A 20,609-nucleotide genomic window follows, 5' to 3' on the forward strand; every position below is an offset into this window, starting at 1 on the left:
AGGTGGCACCGTGTTGCTCCGCACGGACACCTTTTTGCTCCTTAAGTGACATGCAGGGCCTTTATAGGTGCCATTCCAGTACACTGTCAGTTGCTTTTGAGGCGGTCCGCACACACAGAGCCCCAACATCAAACTGGCTTTGACCAGTGCGCAGATTCCTAGACTTGGGAATTTATTAAGATAGTCCAATTCACAGGGAGGGTTGGTGAGGAATCTATGGTCAGATAAGGTTTTTTTCTACCAAAAAAGACAGTCACTGAAGTAACTTGTTCTTCGGATAGACCTAATGCCAGATTCCCAACCTTTGGAATAGATACCAGAGCAGTAACTATTTGGAGGTGGGTCTGAATTAGCTCAAAGGAAAACACCTTATAGGACTGAACAGGCAGTGTTTAGTTTGTAAAAGAAAGTGCTGGAGCACATAGCAGAGAAACCAATGGCTGGTGCAGTTATAAGTCAGGGTGCGTTGTACTGATTCAAACTCATGGCTCCCATCGACCATCAGTCACACCCTACCCCTTTATCTCACTCATGCAGGCTCCTGCTTTCTCCCTTTGCAACGGTTTTCCTGTCTATCTTCCTACTTCTGTCCACTGTGTGCGATTCCCCCTCTCTTGTTCATGGTCAGTCTCTGAGGAGGATAAATAACCAGCCACTGATTGAGCTTTTAGCCCTTCTAGAGGCTGTTTTTTGCCATTGCGAAGAAGATCGATAGAGAACAATTCAGTAGAAGATGGTCCTTTTCTGCATGGCCTTGCCATTCTTTTGCTCAAGCGAACCGCACAGAGCAGATTGTCCATCTGATGTTCCCTGGCATGATCGATGTGAAAGTACAGCTGCTCTTTTAAGGTCCTAGTGAGGAGTGTACTCTTCAGAGCAGTGGAGCAGATCATAGAACGCTGGCAGGGTGATGGGTTGACCTACATGAAGTGGAACGGCATCGCAACTGTCGGCAAGAAGGATGCTTGTGTCTGCATAGCCAGTCAGTCTGTGAAAAAGGTGGGGTATGGTGGATTGATGCAGAGCCTAAGCTCACACACTTGCAGCACTGAGTTTATGGTGATGAGGAACACAGGCTTAAGAGTAAAAAAGCCAAAATGGGCAGCTGTGAAGCGGCTCAAAGGGACTAAACAAAATATGTGATGACCAAGTTAAGGTCTCACTGTAGCAAGACAAAGTGAGCGCAAGGAAATAAGGGTTGCAGGCTTTTCAGAAATCACACCACTCTAGTGATTTAAATAGTGAGGGCTGGTTTGGCAACTGTAGACAGGCTGGAAAAGCTAAAAGGTGCCCTTTAACTGTGCCCAAAGCAAAGTCTTGCCAGGCTAGACTCCATACAATGTCAGATAACTTGGCCTGGAGGAGGGCAATCTGGCGTGAGCTACACCAAACCACAAACTTGTCCCAATGACAGGCATATACAGAAGGTGGAGATTACAAAGGCCTTGGTGCAGAAATCATCACATTGCTGTGACAGCAGGTCCTCCTGGCATCCTGATTTGAGGACAGATTCTCAAGCCCAGCTGGTTATCATACTCTCCAAGCCCAATCCAGGGGCACTAGGAGGACTTTGGCATAGTCAGTCCTGATCTTAAGAACCCAGGGCAGAAAAGATATCAGCTGGAAGGCATAGACTAGTACAGAGTTCCACTCTAGAAGGAACGAGTCTGCCAGCAAGAGACACTTTGGAAATGCCAATGAGCAGAACTGAGGACATTGGGTGTACTCAGCTGTGGCAAAATCGGTTGATCCAAGGTACTCCCCATACGCATAAGAAACAGAGTGCCACCTCTGGGTACGAATGCTACTTGTGACCTGCGAGCCAGAAGCTGAACTTGCCAGCCCAGGCCTTTAAAGACCCTAACTGGTTGATCACCACCATGAAAATCCCTTGATGGTCTAGCTATTTCCAGGAGTAGTAGTGCATCCTGGTGCACGGCCAAGGATCCCATTTTGCCTGGCTTGTAGTAATACCAAATTGCGGTGGAAGCACCTATGGCAGCCTCCCCTTCAAAGAGCGATGGAAGGCTTTCAACGCCAAGCAGAGGGCCCTCAGAGCCATGAGGCGGCTATGGAGCTGGGGGTCTGCCAGAGAACAGACATCTGGATCCCAACCCCGTTCCCAGGTTGCCACATCAACCAAGAAGTGACTTATCGGTCAGCTCTGGTTGAGGTAGGTACAAGGGTCAGCTGCTGACCCAATTGTGGTAAAGCAACCAACACTGCAGATCTTCTGCAATCTCTTCTGAAATCTGGACATGGTCAAATAATCTCCTAATACTGGGCCCACTGAGACATCAGATCTCACTGCAGAGCCTGCATAGGACACCACGCGTGCTTGACCAGCAGGATACAGGTCATCAGTCCTGGTAGTCACTGAGTAGACTTCACTGAAATCCAGGACAGAGTCTAAAAGGTTTATTTGGGTGGAAACACATTATTGTTAAAGTCAATGCTAACCACTGTGTTATGTTCTGAATCCTGAGTTTTTGCTTTTCCAGACCAAGCACTATTTAAAACTGCCTACCAGTATGAATGATGTGAATTCTACACCTTGTAGTCCCCTTCGCCTTATATGACGTTTTTAATAATAATAATAATAATAATAATAATAATAATAATACAGACTTTTCTACAGCGCGAACAGCTACCTCACTGGGAGGTGTCCCGGCGCTATGTGAGCAGACTGAGCCTAGAGCGGAAAGTGAGGTCAATGACTTAGCTCACCTGAGCGAATAGCCACGTCTTCAACTGTTTCCTAAAACTGGTTTCAGAGGGTGCCATCTGGAGCGCCGGTGGCAAGGCGTTCCATAGCAGTGCGGTATTGGCAGAAAAGGTTCTGCCCCTCAGACGCGACCTTCTGACTGATGGAACGAGTAACTGGACACGACAGTTGGAGCAAAGGGAGCAGGCCTGCGTATATCTATACACTGATTTACATGTAGGACTCACTGTCTCTATATGTGTGTGATGTAAGGTGCTCTCATATACAATGGTATGAGAGATGCTATAAAAAATATAATACATGTGACAGAGGGGCTATGGAGAGATGAGAGGCACTGTTGGAGGGTGATAGTGGGGGAATCATTGAAGAACCCCAAAAAAGATTGTAGCATTCTGGTGCATAGTAAGGACTTAATTTACTATTATTTAAAAGGTAATACAATTCAATATGTAATGATAACTGTGTTGTGGACTGCACCATTGTTTCCTTAATGTTTTTAGGGGGGAGCATCCCAAAGCCCCCTTTGCAGTGGTCAGGCTCACTTACTGCACTTGGTGTGCACCGTATGGGGACTGGTCTGAAATCATTTGCCAGGGCTGCTTTGGGTTTCCAGTCTGGCTCTGGCAGGAGCAGGAGCCTCGTACTGCGAAATTAAAGCAACCATTTAAAAGTTAGTCACGGAGAAGCAGCATCAACCTTCCCATGAATTTTCATTTTTTCCAAATTCTTTCAATATAAAATACAACAGAAGTGGCAGAGTCGCTAGCCTCCTTGGCTTAACGACAGGCTCCGCCACTTCAAAAACGCAGGGCTGCACCTATATTTACAAGAATAGGATGTAGCCCTGTGTTCCCCTACGCTCACGCTACACTTAACTTTGTGGCACCAACGCAGGCACCTGCGTTGCAGGGGAAGATTGTTTATGTACAGTAAGGTTCCCCTTCCTGCACATAAGAAATTTTGAAATGCCGTTTTGTCACTTCTATATGTGCTGCTTAATGCAGCACATATTTAAGTTACAAAATGTCATTTTTTTTTAAAGATTGTTTATGTGCAGGAAGGTGACCCTTCCTGCACATAAACAATCGAAGAGGTTTCGCAAAAACAAGGAGAATAGCATTTCTCCTTTTTTCGCCAAGTTAAGACCAGGTTTTCCCTAGTCTTACTTTTGGCGCTGCCTCCCATTTAAGCTGCCCTTGTTAATAAGGGGGAGTGTCAAAATCAATGGATGTTGCGGTGGAACACCCACCGCAACACCCACTGCCCACCCCTTTCACGCTAAGCATTGTGTGAAAGGGGGTGTTATTTACAAGCCAGCGTTAAGTCATGTTAAGTGGCTTAACGCTGCCTTGTAAATAAAGCGAATCCACTATCGCCACGGGAAGGTCGCAAAAAGGGACTTTCTCATGGTGATAGGGGCTTGTAAATAAGCCCCTAAATATTAATTTGAGTATGTGTTTTGTGTGCACACGTGTTTATTTTTTTTTTAATTACTGTTTTAATGTTTGAATTTTAAATCCTACAAATTGCTTGGGGGTCCCCGGCTTACAGGGGTGACTCAATGGGGGTCCGCAGGAGTCAAAAGTTTGGGAACCACTGCTCTAGGAGATTATGACGTTTTATTGGCTTTGACCAATGGGATCTGATAGGCAGAGCCATAGGTGCTTCCACCACAATTTGGTATTGCTACCAGGAAGTAGTGAGTGTAGCAACCATGAACCACTCCTGATTTAGGCACTCTCTAAACATCCCCTTTGGCGAAAAGGGCTTGCAGTTCCTGCCGTAAGACAGGCAGATGACCCTCAGTCAGTTGATGTGGGGATGGTAGAAGGTGCGCTGGAGAGGCCAGGAAGGGAAGCCATACCCCTTTTGAACAATTTGCAGGACCCACCCTGTCTAATCTTATGGTCTGTTGGGTGTTAGCAGGTGGGCCCACCAGGGCAGCATATGAGTCAATGGATTAACTTAGGGCGATGTCCCAGACCCCGTGGCTGGTGGGTGACACAGCCACAAAAGAGTTGGGCATTCTGCTCATGTATAGTGGCGGCCTGTAAAGGTGATCCGGTTGGCGTGGCAGAGCAGACGAGCCTAAAGAAAACACTGTGGCCCAGATTTCTGTAGCACTTAAATGCATAATCAGCTTTTTCCCCAAAAAGATTGATCCTGTAAAAGAGAAATCTCCTTAAGGGACAACTGGGCATCGCCCGAAAAGCCGGTTGAATGCAGCCAGGCATGGCTATGGAATGCCACAATTGTGCCAATTGCTTCTCTGTGGTGTCCAACTCACCGCTAAATTAAATGTGACATCACGCCCATCCTCAATGGCCTGGATTCGTATTGGGTGAAGATCTTCCAGTATACCAGGGAGGATAGTGAGCAATTGAAGCCAAGAGAGCACATGTATTGGCCCAGCAGGCCAACTAGCATAAAAAGACCAGAGGTCCAAACTTGTAGAGGAAAATACTCTTCCCAAAGGTCTCTAATCTCTTGGACACCCTAACCAGGTAGGGCCGAGGGGCCAGTTGGGAACATGTTAGGGTTCATTGAACTAGCAGAAGCATGCATTAGTAAGCATCTGTTAATATTGATTGCGTACAGCGACATGATATGCACATGTACAAAAACGAAATCAAATCACTGTTGTCGAAATCTCCAGATATGACTTTCCATCAACCCAGAGTCAGAAATATGTGATCAGACAGGCTTGGCACCCGAGGCCCAAGGGTACTGATTGACAGATCACAGGTGGGGTGGCATGCAACCAGCAGGACAAACGCACATACAGGAACAAACCAGATAAGTCCCACAGATAGGCAGTGACACCACAATGTTGTAGGCAGATTGGCCCCACTAAAATACACATGGCCGGAGGGGGCGCCACATTCCCAAAACACCTTTAAGTTAGAAGTCACATGTAGTTTGGAAACACTCAATCAGGACAACGCACACTACACATGCAGTGATCACACGCTCCCCATGCCAGACATCTCGACCAGTTACCCACCGGTCCTCAATGTCTCCACGCAAGTTCGAGACCCACCTGCATTGGTCATCAGGTGGGAGTAATTTATGGCCTCATGACAAGACCCACAGTTCATGCCCAAAACACGATCTATTAATTGTTTCATGATGCTTCAAGAAAGGTATAAAAAGACATCAAAATGATTGTACTTTGTCAGTCCTCAGACTGGTATCCGTGTGCTGCACTCCCGGCCATAGTGTTTGATTAAACCAACCGTTCCTGCCAAATGCCTAGTCTTTGTTTACTTCGAGGTAAATTCATATTCAAGCAATATTTTGGCGAACCAGATAGGAGAGACTGGTGACTCAAACCAGACTACAGCCAAAGCAAAGGACCTGGCTTAGAAAGATTCACATCAGCGCAGCAAGGAAGGTGAGCAGATGCCAGAATTCATTGAAAGCTCTGCTGAATCCATGGGGCGGAGGTCTGTCCTGAAGCTGCCCTCAACTGGACAAGAGATTACATCTGATCCAAGGTCCCCAGCATTTAGCATATAAAATGAACTAGGAAGAAGCACAAAAAGTTAACCTTAACGCCCTGCCATGGACAGAAATCTGACATATTGGCAACATCATGTGCTCAAATGAAGCAGTCTCATGGTGGTCTCGGAGGTGATCCTGAGGAGGTTACGGTTCAATAGCCAACGCGCTAGCAAAGGGTAAGGTTGTTTGTTGCTTTGACCAATGGGCGTGACCCAGTTGAATGCTTGTCATTTGGATGTGATAAAGGGGCGAGGCCTCACCGCTTGGACCGCTGGGCGGGATGCAGATGGTACGCGTAGGCCCTGGGTGTGATATAGGGGCCAGCACATTGATCTTATTTTTTTGTATAAAAGGGTTTTCTCAGTACTACCAGTTTCTTAACACTGTTTGCAGTGGCGATTCCTCCATGGGGGCATTTGGGCGCCGCCCCCCCTGCTTTCTCGCCGTGCGAGAAGGCAGAAACAAATGGTAGTTATTTAAAACTACCATTTGTTTCTGCCTTCTCGCACGGCGAGAAAGCAGAACTTCCTTCCTGGTTTAGAGTTACTCGAGCCTCAGGGCAGGGGGGAGTGGCTTGGGGGAGTGGCTTGCCCACTGTTGTTAATACTGACTGTTTGGACAGCCTGAGAGGCTGTCCAAGCAGACAGTATTAGCAACAGTGGGCAAGCCGCTCCCCCCTGCCACCTTCCACTCTCCATTCTCTGCAGCATACAGACAGAGAAATGACGCTGTTGGGGCAGCCGGCCCAACCAATCAGCGCTGGCTGCGGTGGAGGGGAGGGAGGCTGCCTGCAGCCTTCCTGTTGACGAGAGCCCAGACCACGTCAGACTCATTCAAAATCCAGGACGGCGGGAGTCGGAAGTCTGCAGTCTCGGGAGTCAGCGCGGGAAGCCAAGGTAAGTTTTATATAATATTTTATTATGAATATGTATTATCGCATATCGCATGTAAATTATACTTAAGTATTTAAATGTTGCCTGTCTCTGCCGGCTTCGGAGTGAGGGGGGATTTCGTTAAGGAGGCGGGATTCAGAGGGGTGAAGAAGAAGCTCTCTAGTCTGAGGGTTCAGGTGGTTTGTGTTGCGCCACGTGCCGGGACTCCTTTACCCTGTCGCCTGGGATGCTCAGCTCATGCATGCCTCCTTGTGCGCCGGCTCGGGTCCGTTGGCAGTGGCGTGCAGGTGCTCGGTGCTTCTATGGATGCTCTGTGCTCTTCTTGCGGCTGTGTTTGGCATTGGCAACCCGTGCCTGACTGCGATGGGGCAAGTGGGACTGCGATGTCGCCGTGCCACCTGCCCTTGCTCTGGGAAGAGATGGTCCTGTGCAGAGAGAGCGCTCACGCCTGATTCTTGGTTTCCCGTTCCGACTTCCTTCCCATGTGGTGAGTGCCGTGCATGTGCATACATAATAAATAAAAATGAAAACAATATAACATCGAATAAACTCTGAAGACTGTATATTGTTGGCACGTTCCTTGGGTTGCCTTAAATAAGGGCCTCTGTGACTGTGTGTAAATGAGTTGCAACATTTAACCCAATTCAGCCGAAAATACAGTCATGCTTTGCATTCTGTATAAAAGTTCCGAGTAAATAAAGTGTGCGTTTCTCTCATCCGTTTGTGGCCGTAGTTTGTATGTTTGTTTCCATCTCTCAGTCATGGGGCCAGTAAGCAGGCACAAACGCGTGTCTCGTTAATTCACTGACACAAGAGAACTGGCGTTCCCCTGCACACCGAACAAGTAGGGACATCAGAGGAGTGACTGACCTCTGACTAGACACAAACTTGTCAGCACCAGCACCTTCGTCACTCGCCTGATTCACACAGTTTAGCTCAGTCATGCTGTGCCAAATTGTATATTTGGGAGTGAGAGGATAAGGAGGGGCTGACGATCGACGGAGTGTTAAAAACAGTATCTGTGATAGGTTAAACATTAATTAAAATAAGTTTAAATGGCGTCACTGGAGTCAATTGAGAGGGCTGCTACGGTTTGCACGGCGAGCACGTTATGTAGACAGATCCGTGTGCGTGCACCTCTGACCCGGCAAGAACTCCCTCAGTTCGGAGTGACACTGGACCAACAGGGCAATTGGAGCCACTGGTGGTTGAGTCGTGTTATTTATTGATACATTCACTCAGAATACCTTGTACAGCCAGGGTCGGACTAGCACAGCAAATACATCTGGGCATTAAAATGAAAGCGGCCCTCATTAGCGTGTTTCAGCTGAAAAAAAAGTATCCCACATTTTCAAATCTGGGCAGTTTTCACCGCGTAAATTTACCCTGTATATGTATTTGCAAGGTATGGAATATACAATGCATTGGTGCCCGCTGCAGGCAAAATTGGCTGTAATACCTGTTTTGTGTTTTCATTCTATTTGAAGCTACTCATAAGCTAAGCCTCTAACACTGCATGATGGTTTCACGAAATGAACATTTTCTAAAATATGTGATCACTTTATGAACATGCTGAGTTCACTTTCACATAGCGCGCTGCATTAGTTTTGATGTGGGGTTGGTTTCTATTCGTTGTATGGTACTGTGTGGTGTTTGTTCCTGTATGTTTTCTCCACCGCCAATTTTACGCCTCACCAATTTCAAATGTCACCAGCCGCCACTGACTGTTGGTATCTGAAAGAAGTGAGGGGTTTTATTCGTTTGGATTCCTGAAAGTGATAGATGGTACTCATTACGCATGGGTGTGATTCGGACATTGAGGGAAATTTGAACCTTGGACATTAGGTGTCAGGATGTTCCACATTTCTGCGTAAATTGACATCTTTGTCTCTGGGCCAATATTGACAGACTATCAGGCTCACTTAGTCCAGTGTACCATGCAAATCCTTCCCTCGTCATCGGGTAGCATGCGCTAAGGAGCGGGCTTAGGTATTTTTTGACAAAGTGGTCATCTTTTCTCTGTCAGTTTTTTCTCTTTCTTCATTTTGGGTATTAATTGTCTTGAGTGTTGTGTTAATTACTTAATGTGCTTATGAAGGCACCACTAATTCTTAGTCTATATTCCGCATTTTTTTATGCTGCATTCACAATATTTGATCTAACTATTGCACTTTTTCAGGTTGTGAGCCTTCATATGCATTTTTTGGTTGTGTTTGATATCGGTTCTAATGCAGCTGTATGAACAGTACTGAGCTCATTGAAGTAGTTGAAACCAGTAATCCCCGTGTATTTATTTCCTGAAATGATCAGAGTAGAACCTAATATTTATTGATCTGAGAAGCTAGAGTGTATCAGTACCTTACAAAGTTCTCAGGTATCATGACGTTGCCACTAAAACACATGCAAACTAGATAACTCAACTGCCCACACAGATCAAAAACCTGGCAAGTATTGCTGCGAATGGCATGCACACACTAATGTACACACGCTCCCCTGGCCATAAGGGGGAACCTTTGACACCAACATAATCTGACACTTGAAACACATTCAGACCAAATATGCAGGGCAAAAGAAGCCCAGAAGAGAGGCACTGTCAGTCTTTGAGTCCCAGAGCAACAATCCAAGCATAGAACCTGCAAACAAGACATCTGCGCCTTCCCCAGTGTATGTAGGAATGTGGGTGCTCTCTCCAATGCCAGCAATCCCCACATTAAGTTATACCAATACACCAGTTGAGGGAGACAGGGGCCCCCCCCACCGAACAAACTACCTATACGAGGGAGGCCAACAGGCACCCAGGCAATCCCAGCATCCCCCCAGTTCAGTGCTAGGGCTCCTCAGTGACACAGGGTAAACGCACTCCCAATGGTTCAGGAGAGCATGGTTGGGTGACAGGGAGATCCATAGTGGCTCTGAATACCGACGACTAGGTGCCCCAGGTCTCCGGGATACGACCCAGACAGTGAAGCTACAAGGTCAGCCCAGCAGAAAATGGGGGGGGAAGACATGAAGCCCATGACAAAAATTGACAAAATACCCAGAGGCACCCACAACCTACTGTCTACCGTGGGCCGACGGGAAGACTCCATGGTCGTGGTGCGTATGAACAAAGCACCATACAAATTTCTGGTGGACATGGAGGCAACAAAATCAAGCCTACGGGAAGGTACAGTCCCCATATTAAAAACACTGCAACTATACAAGGAGTATCGGGTACAGTGACCAGAATCCCCATCACAGAACCCCTTGAGCTGCTGATAGGGGGAACAGGATGAGGGAACAGTTACTACACTTTCCCCTCATCCTAGACTAACATCTTAGGGCGATACCGGATGACCAATCTAGAAAGGTCTATTCAGTTTGCCAGCAAATTAACTATAACCTGCTCCTCCCTTGGAGCTCCTTCTCTAGAAACCAGACCAACAAAGCATTCCCGAACTGCATGTATCCAGGCAAGGGCAGTCCCAGCCAACCAGCTCCCCTTCACTGAGGCAGACATGTAATGTAAAAGGAGTTTCTTTGAATTATGTGGGTTAGCCCTGCAGTGTGCTTGTCACATGTACCACATCTTAGTTGAAGCAGCCAAAAGAATGAGAACCCGATAACCAACAGGGTATGCAAAGAGGAAGGGAGTGGGGACCTGGACACGTGCACGCCTACTGAACTCCACATGACTGGATGGGAAGCCAGGCCAAGGTGCATAGGGGCAATAGCAGCAACAACGCTCCGGAGATCACTTTGTCCACCCCCCCTCCAATGGCATTTCCACATGTAAAGAGATGGCGCGGACGTGGTAGTCAGGCAGTATGTGGCGTGTTCCACATGCCTGAAGCCCCCTTCTTGTAGACTAATGCGGTACCCAGATGCGTAACCACCCTAGGAAATTCGGCACGTAGAGCAAATAAAAACCCTATGTAGGAAGGTGGATATCTGACTATGGTTACCCACAACTTTTTGCCTGGTGTTTTGCTGGTTTTTGACTTAGTTGGCCTGAGATCCTGCTATTCAGGACCCCAGGCTTCCTGCTCTCTCTGTTAAAATGGATTCCATGTACCTTAGGTACATATCTAATTGGATACTGAGTCACCTTATCAGTCCCTGTACAGTATACCTTAGGTATCCAGGGCATAGGTGTACCCAGGGCCTACCAGGGGCTGAAGCATGTATTATGCCACCCCTGGCTGGCCATCCAAAACTGACACAACTGGCTGCATGACAGCTGGGGCAAGGTGGTGTAAACACCCTTTGCTGTAGATATAGTATACCTATATCTAACCCTAAAATGGACACATATATTCCTATCAGTCACTCCTATGGAAGGCCTTATCAATCCTGAAGGCAGAGTGCTTGGAATTATGTGAGATAGTGCTCTGGCATGAGCTGAGCCCGTTTGCAGCTTGCGGAACAAAGTCCTAATAGCTGTTCCATGATAACGCTATACTATATACTCTTAAGTGCATTATCAACCTCGCGGTTAAATGCCAACTCTGGTATAACATTATCAAAACATGTCGAGTAAGTTGTCTTCCGATTTGGAATACTACCCCCTCGCCAATTCTGGCGACGGGGTAGCATTCCACCCTTCTAGAGGGACACGGCATGTATGTAACTGTGAACCCCGGTTAAAGTTAACTCGAGCCTCAGCATCACAAAATGGATGCTGCCACCACAGACACAAGTCTGACCTCCTGCTGCTGGGAGTCCTTCCAGCAAGGATGGCTTGGACAAAGGGTTTCCTGCCTTGGGAGGTGCTAGCACCACCCCAGACAGGATTTTGTGTATTGAGGTAGGGAGGCCTGAAAGGAATGAGACATGCCTGGGGCACACAAGGTGCCCTGTGCATACACCGGTTCAAACCAGTTGCTGGGGCATCCCAGCCCCAGCTCTGGCGGGAAACCGGACAAAGGATAGGGGGTGTAACCACCCCCCTTCCTGGTCCCACCCAGGGGAGGGACCTAGTCAGTAGTGCAGCCCCCTTCAGGAGAAAAGGTAGGAGCTGGTCCCATTCCAAATTAGATTATCCTGAACTATTCAACAAGAAGAAACTCTGGCCTTCGACGTTCTGCTCCACAAAAGACTGAAGAATCTCCCTGGTGGACAAGGAGTGTCCACCCTGCAACTGCAGGCACCATCAAGCGTCCAGCGGCTTCACTTTGTCGTCTTCCCTCGAGGATCCAGACTTCAGAGCCCGACGAGACCCGGATTCCCAGACCTCTCCGACCTCAACTCACATCTGCAGCAAAGCTGAGACCCGTGGGTGCGACGAGACACGTGGGACCGGCCATCTTGAAAGAAACTGCACTTCGCTTCCAGCACGACTCCCGAGGTAAACTCGACCAAGTGCTTTGGGGACCGAGAAGCCCCAACCCCGAGCAGCCCCTGCACCGAAGATCAGCCCTCCAGCATCCACGAGATCTGCGTGGGGCCCTTCTGCTTGGTTCCTGCTCGACGCGTTGTCTGGTCACTTGCCGGCTGGCTAGTGGCCTCCTAGACGACGAACCTTTGAATCTTTTCAGCTGGTCTGGTGGCTCCAGACTGGCCCTTGCTCCCTTCCAAAAGAGGGGCACCCCGGACTCTCCTAGTCCGCACCAGACGCTTTCTCCACTCACCGCGTGGGTTGCCTTTGCCAAGGCCTGTTGACGCCGATTCCGGATCCAACACCGCCGACAGCAAGAGCCTGCGTGGGACAGCTCGTGCCTCCATCCTGGTCGTCGAAGACAGCTCCTGGACCACGTGGCTGCAAAGTCATGCGTCCGCTCTTCACCTGATCGCGACGTCGACATCTGGTTCCTTCCTGGTTCCACTCCAGTCACTGGCTAGTGACTGTTAACATTGTCCCCTCTGCTTTCAGGTCTCCTTCACGAATCCACCCTTGGATTGCACCGGACATCTTCCTACTGGTCGCCTGCAGCATCTTTTCTTTCAGGCTCCATAGACTTCAACGCGAGAACCCGACGCACTTTGACACCTATGCACCCGCAGCCCGTGGGTGAGGTAACGAGAGCATTTCGGTGCTCAAGGGTAGTTTAACTGTCCTAGTGTCCAGTTCCACAGTCATTGTTGTCCTAACTAGTCAGGATTGTCCGTACTTACCTTAAACTTGAACTGTACTGTCCATAGACGTTGTTACGCATCTCGCGTGTGAGTTCCCACTCTGCACACGCGTTCCGTGGGCCTCCTATTACTTACCTGAAGTTAGTGTAGCGTGGTCCCACCGATCCTACAGCCTCTGGACAGCTCCATTCCATTGACTCTCACATTCCACTTACTTAGTACATGGTTTGTCGTGCCCCTAGGGCACCATTGTAATTTTGTGCAACTTATCGTATTTTTCGTAAGAGATGGTCATGTGCTTAGCCCTCTGACCTCAAAGAGTTCAGAGGTGTTATTAATAAATATACTGTTTATTTTCATAACAACCTGTGTGGTGTCCTTTCACTTGGTATTCAAGGGGTTATATTGTGGTAAAACAGCTGGCTTCACATGCCAAAAGAGTTTAGCCTAAAAGTGCTTTGTCCATGCTACCATTAGGATAGCTGGTCTATAAGGTTGACTTACAACCAATCACCATAAGGGTTGTTTGGACTGATACAAGGTGATCACTAGAACTAGTGAGCATCATATATCAGGCCAACTTCTCACACCCCATCCCCAAGGAAGTGTCCCAACCAACCACCTGGGAATTGATTCAACCTGGGAAGAATACAGTCTCGACACACACAACAGCCCATTGGAAAGAGGCAGGAGCAAGCCCAGAGAGACACTGCCAGATGAGTACAAATGGTATCTTTCGAAGGAGGTTCCATCGCAAAACCCCAGAGGGTTTCAACCCAGTAATAATGGCAGAGGTTGGCAGCAGCAGGACCTCAGAGAATGTTCTTGCCACCGAATGGGCCACATGGCTGGCAGATTCTGCTTAAACGCTTATCACGAGCAAAGATCGATAATCTGGGTCAATCTTTCTAGAACCCCTTCCCCACACCCCCATCCTCAAAACCAAGCCCAAGGTAACCCAAATGCACCGTACACTAAGCTGTAGGGAGGTCCGAAAGCCACTGCAGCACCACAGCAGGGAACAGGTGGTTGGTCAAACACGTAGCATCAGCAGCAACAGACAGGGACTGCAGCAGGGAGGGGCAACTGTTTGGTGAGGTAATACCTTCACACAAACGTGAAATCCACCTACGCAGTGGATTCAAACTCCCAATGCAGAACATAAACTTCACACACACCACATTTCAAAAATAAAGACTAGTAAGACAAAATTAGGAATTTCAAGACTTTACTTGCTTTCGGGAAACTCACTGCTGTTGTACCTTGTGTTGATCGGGAATGTGCACTACAATCTGACATTCTGGAGCCACAGGAGCCATGGCACCACTCTGCTGCTGATTCCCCCAGGGCGGGGTTGGCTGGCCATGCCCCGGTGGAGTGTGTGGGGGAGGGGGGGAAGGTGGCAGTCTGAAAGGGAAGGGAAACTCCCCATCCAGTACATAAATTGCAGGCACCTAGGTCCCCCATCCAGGTTCTATTGGGACGGGACATGATTACTAGATCGAAAGGACCCCCTTCTCAGGCTCCTAGCCCAGAGATGAAATATTCCCTTGCAGCAGTGGATCCCAACCGCAGCAAATAGCCTCCAGGACAATGGAGGCCCTTTTTCAGTTCCAAAATTAGGCAATGTTCCAGTGTCAAGAGCCAGATCTTCTGCGCACTTGGGTTGATTAAGATCCCATAACGTCCATACCATGCACAAAACTCCAACCATTCACAAACCACCACATGGTGCAGAGTCAGTAGGGAGTTCACCAGAACAATAAATCATACCGGCCTAATACCCACATCGGCGCAATTCGATGAGTAGTGGCCTCGCACTGGACTCTCCATCGAGCAACATTCTGCCTCCTTTTCATCAAGGTTCTCCAAACACCCAAAGCCTGCTTGTCAGGTCCCTTCAAAACATCGAAGGTAGCCTGTCACTGATAGTCTCTGGACATACCTTGGTACAGCAAACCCAAAAATCTTGGGTAGGACATAGTCAAAGGGAAAAGGAGTGCTGGAAAGTGGAGAATCTGCAAAAATGCATCACAGCTCAGTGTGAGGTACTCAGAAATAGGCTCACCGCCCTATCCAGCCGAGCAAGCTAACACACAAGGACTTGCACACCATCTAGGTGAACAAATAATCCCGAACACAGACATCAGAAACACATGGGCCCACGGGACAGCTCTCCGACCCCCTCCGGTAAACGACAATGGAAATTACCAAATCACATGAGTACCTAGGGAAACTCCCAAAATACAAGCAAAAAGAAGTCCAAAACTAGCCCAAAAAGAGCCATCTGGAAAAAAGACATAGTCCAGACACCTGGTGCCGAGGGGGACCCTATTGCACGCCACGTGTGGGACTAGAGGGGTATACCCATGACCCCAGAGCATGCTGCGATCACCCACAAAACCTAATTTAAAAAGCCCCCTTTTTACACATCACAACGCGCATGTGTAGGTCAAAAGGCACACCCGCACTCCCTCACTAGGGAAGGCAGGATATTCGACATCCAGCGACCCCCATAAAGCATTAAAGAACCCAGACCATCCACAGGCTCACGAAAACTACCCCGTAACAAAATATAACCTTTCCTATCATGGTAAAGGGGGGGGGGGGAAGAACAGATAACCCATAAGCAAGAATTAAGGCGACCCATGAATAAACACTTGTTGTCTCCAAAAAGCAGACACCCTGATCGTGGCCACCTTCTTGTGCACACCAAAAAAAGACATGAATGTAACAAAAGTGTACCACCCTAACAGCGGCCCACCATCTCGCTGGCAACCACTTCCATAATCCTAACAAAGACCCAAGGGTTCAAGTCCAGGAATTCAAACTTTTATCAAACTGGTGGACACCGAACTCTTTAAAACTTTTCCAACAAAGAAATCGGTCAATCACTGAAAGACCAAAGACCTCTTTCCTGGATCCATCCCCAGATGTTTTGTTGTACAATTGTACCTCCTCTGTTTACTGTAGGTGTGGCTGATTCCACTTGTTGCCAAAGATCTACCTAGTCAAATGAAGTCCACTTTAACATTTGAACAGTACTTGCATAGTGACCACTCCCATGTCACTTAGAATTACACTGTACACAATACTAGTATCCTCCACACACACCACACAGTGCACTCTTACACAACGCATGGTATCAGCACATGGCCATCCAGACATCAGCCGAGTCATGCTTCATTTGTTCACTGATACAACATGCAGTTGGCACAGACCGGCTACTTGTCCCAAGAGGTATCCCAGGAAAAAGCAAAGTGCATTCTCCACGTGTACTTGTGCAGGATTAGGGTAAAGATACAACCCAACACAGTAGAACTGCATAGAGTAGTAGTGAACGTGAGGCGTTACAAGACCAATCCCACAGCACTGTACCTCTTCAACAATCCTAGCAAGATTAAAACAGATAGAATGAGCAGACTGGGCACAGTAGGGGATGATACTGTTCGGCCACAAGACTTTACAGAAAAGAGATTCTTGGAAGTAGCAAAGCTACCACCTCCGTGCACAAACACGTCCACTCCTGTTTCCATCTGTGATCCCATGGTGGCCCTTCGCATGTCTGGTGCAGTCTTCTTCAATAACAAATGGACGGCAGACATGGAGTTCCATTGTGGTATTTGCTCGTGGTGTAAAGAGACATTCGGTTGGAAGGGAAGGTGCAACCCCCAACTGCACCGAAACTTGCACTGTATTCCTTGTGTTTCAGAGATAGAGAAACGATTGCACTCAGCACTAATGAGAACTGTGACACAATACTGCATGTACCAGACACGCAATCGGGGACCTTCACACTGATGGACACATACTGGCAGTGCGGTGAATTTGACTACACCCAGTTTGTCCCCGGATGGCGAAGCCTGTGCACCCTTATCACCATACACACCACTACCCTGGTCATTCCTGGAGAAGATCTGTCAGAGTTGTACCAACATCCACTACAGAAAAAAGCAACTATTGCATCAGGCTCAAGAAAAAAAATTGATTCTTTTGGCTCAGCTCAGTTTGTGAAAATTCCAGAAGAATTCAGACTGTTTACTGACACAAGTCAATGCATGAAGGTCTATAGCCACCTTCACAGTGCAGACAAAAGCAAACACCGGCTGGTAGCAAATGACAAAATGGGAGATGAAGAAAATTATGAACTACTGAGCTAGGTCTAAATGCAATCAAGGAATAAATGAGGGCCATCCGCCTCATGGTGATCAGTATGTGTTGGACTTGATGACCTCAATGGAGGGAGGAGTGTGTGCCAAGATCAGTGCGTCCTGTTGCACGTTCATCCTAGGGACTCTGACTCTTGCCATCCAAGCACTGAATCATTTACAAACCGACACGAGTCAGGAGGGAGGTGCCCCTGAGCAGGACTGGTACTAGTCTGGTTTTCCTGGCTTCCCCAGTGGGTGACAGGACTTTACATGTCATTGCTGCCTATTCTCATGTATGTACTGTGTTTATGTGGTTTCCTAAAAACTGGGGGCTACAGCTGTAAAAATGCAGCCCTCAAATGGAGTAGAGTGCAAGCAACTAGGGAAGTAGTAATTGTAAAATTTGAAACGGGTCAAGCCCCCAACAATGTGACTGTCGTGAAGTATGGGGTAAATGATGTAGTTGAAAATTTAACTGGAGAGTGTAATGCTAATATTTATGTCAATGTACGGATCTAATCACAGATGTCGAGCTCCCCCAATATGACCTTTCCAACAACCCAGATTCAGAAATACGTGGTCAGGCATGCCCTGCACCCTAGGCCTGAGGCAATCGATTGACAGATCACAGATGGGGTGGGATGTAACCTGCAGAACAAACGCGCAAACAGGAAAAAACCCATATTAGTCCCACAGATAGGCAGCGACATCACAATGGCACTAAGAGATCGGCCATGCACATTTTATTGGGACCAGAGGGGCGCATGTTCCCAAAACACCATAAGTTAGATGCTACATGAATTTAAGAAACAGTCATTCAGGACACAGCACACACTACACACATAATGATCACGCACTCCTCATGCCCAACATCTGGACAAGTTACCCATTAGCCCTCATTGTGTCCACGCAAGGGCAAAACCCACCTGCATATGTCAACAGGTGGAGTAATTTATGCCTTCATGGCCCACATTCTACTCCCAAAACAGGATCTATGAATTGTATTATGATGCTTAAAGAAATGCATAAAAAGGCTGCACTCCTGGCCGTAGTGTTTTATTAAATCAACTGTTCCTGTTTTGCCAAACGCCTGGTCTGTTTTCTTAAGGTAAATTCATATTAGAGCAACATTTCCAGGAGAGGTGTGCAGAGACACAAATTAAGGGTCACCTGGGGCAGGGCAGTGCTGCCTTGCAATTGACAAGGGGGGGGGGGGGGCAGAAGGTTTCGAGCAAGCCATTATTGGGCATGTCAGTACCTCATTAAAAGGCAGCAAGGGTTTAGTATTTGACTGCCCAGGCTGAAGAACTTCTGTTAGGATATTTGATTTGAATCAGAAAAGGTGTAATGGTCACTAGCATAGTGGAGGTCATCATACTACTTTTCCTTGTGGTAAGGTTGGACAATTTTGTCACCTGCCTAATAGTCATTAATTAAATCAGTTCTGAACAGGGAATGTACCATGTGAGGCCTACACTTTGCTGGTTTTGGGGCAGTGGTGTGGAATAGGTACACTAAGCAATTCCAAGGCAGGAGGCTGTGGTTCAGCAGAAACCGGGTGCAGCCATGATAGCAGCAGTGCCACATGAGTAGGAGAGCACATTCGGCACAGACTGTGGCATCGACTGAATCAGCATGGACTTTCTGGGAACCAGCATGGTTATGGGAGCCAGAGTCTGTTCCAGCGCAATAAGAGGCCAGAGTACTGGTTTGGATGGTCCACCTGGTGCTGAGGGCAAACGAGCCAGCGGTATCCCAGATGAAAGGTCTTGTGGTTACACTGGGCCTAAAAGTATGGAAGCATGGTGTCACTGAACTCTTCACTAAATCAATCAGACTTGTAAAGCGCAACACTGCCACCCATAGGGGTATCTGGATGCTGTGTTTTCGATAATGGTTCAGGTCTTGAGCCTTTCTGAAGTCTGCCAGCAAGGGGGGTGTACAGAGCTGGAGGGGTAGGTCATTCCAGGGCTGAGATGTAGCAGTAGCAACCACTGCTGTGGCCCAAGAGTGACTCAGGAGTGTGTGCGAGTGAAGCGGAGCGCAGGTAAACAGGTCCTAGGTCATGGAGAGTGTTGTAGGCGTATGCGAGGATCTTGAACTGACATCTCTTCTGAATGAGGAACCAGTGGAGATCTCTCAGGCGGGGGGCAATGTGGGCTAGTTTGGGGAGGTCCAGGATGAGTGTCTGTGGCGTTCTGTATGGTCTGGAGTCTTCTGAGAAGTTGGGAGGAGATGCCGGCACAGAGGGCATTGCCATAGTCTAGGCAGCTGGTGCGGAGGGCCCGAGTGACTGTCTTTCTGGTGTCGGTTGGGATCCATCTAAAGATTCTACGGAGCATGCGAAGGGTGTGGTAGCAGAAGGAGGCAACTGCGTTGGCTTATTACTTCATTGTCAGTTGGCTGTCGAGGAGGATGTTAAGGTTGCATGCATGGTCAGTTGGTGTAGGCGTAGTTTATAGTTCTGCAGACCACCATCTGTGGTCCCTTGCAGAGTTTCTTAAAGAACAGAACTTCAGTTTTGTCGGAGTTCAGTTGGAGGCAGATGTTTCTCATCCATTTGGCTACGTTGGCCATGACGTTGCAGAAGTTGGTTTTGGTGTTGGAGAGCAAGAGGATCAGTAGAGTCATCTGCGTAGAAGATTATGTTGCGTCGGTGGGATCGGACTGTCTGCAAGGGGGAGGGGGCATGTAGATGTTGAACAGGGTGGGGCTGAGGGAGGATCCTTCTGGTATGCCGTATATGAGGGCGGAGGTGAAGGGAGGCAGCCAGATGCTCTGTGTCCTGTAAGTAAAGAGGCGATCCACTTGAGGGAGTCTTGCTGTATGCCTATGCTATAAAGTTGGCTGATGAGGTTGCTGTGGGAGAATGTTGAACACTGCGTAGAGGTCTAGGAGGATCTGGGCCTGTTTCTCTGTGGTTGAGGAGAGTTCTGATGTATGTGGTGGTAATCAGTGGGGTCTCAGTGCTGTAGTTAATGAATCCAGATTGTGAGGCGTAGAGTAGGTGGTTTTATTCCAGGAATTCGGTAAATTGCTGGTTGATGGATTTCTCCAGTTCTTTGGCTAGGTAGAGGAGCAGGGAGATGGATGATAATTTGAGATTGCTGGGGTGAGCAGAGGCCTTTAACAGGAGTCTGACGTCTGCGTGTTTCCATCTGTCCGGGAAGGTTACTGTAGAGATGGAGGTGTTGAGGATGCCAATGAGTTGTGTGCGGATTGGGTCCATTTCGAGATTGTAGATATGGTGGGGCAAGGGTTGGGGGTGCACCGTAGTGCATG

General features: G+C 48.0%; 1 protein-coding gene and 1 long non-coding RNA gene across 6 annotated transcripts in view; one reads left to right on the top strand and one right to left on the bottom strand.

Annotated features, from left to right (window-relative positions):
- Positions 1-20,609, bottom strand: part of CAPRIN2 (caprin family member 2) — an 857,580-nt gene that overhangs the window by 202,177 nt on the left and 634,794 nt on the right. The gene's annotated exons all lie outside the window — the stretch shown is intronic.
- LOC144810284 (uncharacterized) overlaps positions 7,003-20,609 on the top strand; it is a 124,826-nt gene continuing 111,219 nt past the window's right edge. The window contains exon 1 of the long non-coding RNA XR_013606878.1: positions 7,003-7,125. This is a non-coding gene — a long non-coding RNA (uncharacterized LOC144810284). The remainder of the gene's footprint in view (positions 7,126-20,609) is intronic.

The sequence above is a fragment of the Lissotriton helveticus genome, chromosome 1_1 (assembly GCF_964261635.1).
Source record: "Lissotriton helveticus chromosome 1_1, aLisHel1.1, whole genome shotgun sequence".
NCBI lineage: Eukaryota > Metazoa > Chordata > Amphibia > Caudata > Salamandridae > Lissotriton > Lissotriton helveticus.